We start from the raw sequence: 2,516 nt of genomic DNA, 5'->3' as shown, positions 1-2,516 counted from the left end.
AACCGAAATGGTGCTTTCCCAAAATCAACCTCAACTGTGTGAAGACTTATTGGGCAATGATCTGACAACTCCCTTGGTAATGCAGTGGCAGAAGCATTGGGAAATAACCTAAGGAAGTTATTACAGACTAAGAAGCGATCAAGTTTGCTCATCTTTACATCAGTCCGACAGCAGAAGGTGTACCTGCAGCCCCCCATTCTCAGATCGTGTAAGTTCTCCGTTTTTATGAATCGATTGAACCTGAACGCATATTTAGTTTTGCTTAAAACTTAGTTTTTTTTTTCGCAATGCGCAAGCATTCACCTAGTTCTATATAATACACATAGGTAATTAACCAAGTTAATTTTACATACAACACATAACACAATCCAAAAAAACATACATGATAAATTGTTAATCTGTTATCAATATTCGTACACTATTAACTATTTTTTGGCCTGAATATGAAAAAGGGGTTAAATGTCAATTTTCCATAATGGATGGTGCGTCTGTTTGCACCATGTTTATGAAAGTGAACAATGATGGGAATGGATAGTGGGGATTTGTTGAAAGACCAATATATTACAAACCAAACAGATATTCCCAATGACGATTAGAACTGTTGTTTGATCCATACGGTGTTGCACAAACATTTTGGTTAATTTTCACTTGATAATGTCATAGTGATAACGAGATGAAGGCAACATTTTTTTGAAACCAAAAAGATGTGTAACTGGTGCAACTAAAGTTTTCAATTCTTGTGGATTTGTTAATTATATATATATATATATATATATATATATATATATATATATATATATAGGGTTAGATTATTTTGTTTCTAGTAATCATTGTGTGCCAGAATACATAGATCTGCACCATTGGATGGAATAGAATAAAATGTCATTATCTGAGGGTCTATGATAGTAGGATATGATAACATGTACCATATAATCACACAAATTTCAACATAAGGGCATTTTAGTCAATTAACCTATATTAAAAAAGGAAATTTTCGAATTTTTAGGGATAATTAATTGTTTTAATTTTAAAAATCTGAATATTTTAAATTAATTCAAATTTAAAAATCCGATTTATTCTGTCAGACTGACAGACTGCCAACCATAAACTAGTAATAAATATATTTTCGATTTTATTCTTGCAGAATATATTTTCAATGCATATATTTTTGATAATTAAGTTGATTTAAGAACTCTAGATTATTATTCATATATATCCAAGTTGAGTCTACGATTTTAATTTTAATACACATCCGAAATAAAATATAAATTCATACATATATTTATACATATTCTAATAGAATATCATCAAATATGAATAAAATTCTTAAAAAATAGCATTCTGAATATACAATTATTGAACAAATACACTTGATCTTCTTCAGTGATCCATATAATCCACTTGATCTTCATATATATACTTGTTGTTGAACTCGATTCCAGATATTTCTCTTGTGTGATCAATATTGAATTCCTTCTCCATGCAATTCTGAAAGAATAAGACACATTACTCGTTAGTATTACCAGTTAAATAAATATACTTGTTGTTAACAAACATTCTCAAAAGACATTCTAACAAAATGAATATATATATATATATATATATATATATATATATATATATATATATATATATATATATATATATATATATATATATATATAATTCTAACAGAATACATTACAAAATACACTTGAATTATAGTCTTTGCTTCTATATGCATAAACATTCTAAAAGCATGTATAAATGTACTCTGTCAGAATTACTAGCAACATGTGTTTTATGTAATATTTATAGTCTCATAGAATGAACATTTGTTTGCATTCTGATATGAAAAAAAATCCCCAGCTTAAGGATTTTCATGCAAATTCTGACAGAATGTCAGAATTTAACCTTTTTCATCAAATAATATTCTAAAAATTCAATTCTTAAAGAATATTGTCCATACTTTCTTTGTGTGTGCTCTTCAATGGTTATCTGTAAGTTACAAATCAATACATATAAACAAAAATCCATGATAACAACAACATGAATGGATAAAATCATCATTAATACCTTAAGATATGGATCATATATTAAGCATGTCTTAAGGTTTGCTTCATATCTCTAGTCATGTTGATGTTGTACATTAAAACCTTATTAGATGAAATACATGAACAACCATCTAGAAAACTACAACTACAAATAACAAGAGAAACAAAAGTTAAAACAAAGAAATTGATTAAAGACAATTATATAGATTGTAGCATCAAAAAAATCCTGCTTAAAAGTCAATCTAGTAAGCTAAGGTTGTAGAATAAAAAAAAATGAAATTCATGAATTATGATCAGTTAATTTGATGATAAATTAGACATTGACTACGGTAAAAATCATACCCTAAGCATAAACCATACAACATAGAAGTATAATTCAAGCCAAAAAATCTAGAAACACAAGAGAAACTAAACAAGAAAACACTCCATTGATGCAACACAAAGCTAGGGGTAGAAACGTCAAAAAAAGTGTAAATAGATCTA

Source organism: Lactuca sativa, chromosome 7 (genome assembly GCF_002870075.4).
Source record: "Lactuca sativa cultivar Salinas chromosome 7, Lsat_Salinas_v11, whole genome shotgun sequence".
NCBI lineage: Eukaryota > Viridiplantae > Streptophyta > Magnoliopsida > Asterales > Asteraceae > Lactuca > Lactuca sativa.
The sequence above is the reverse complement of the archived record's forward strand: the minus strand, read 5'-3'. Positions refer to the sequence as shown.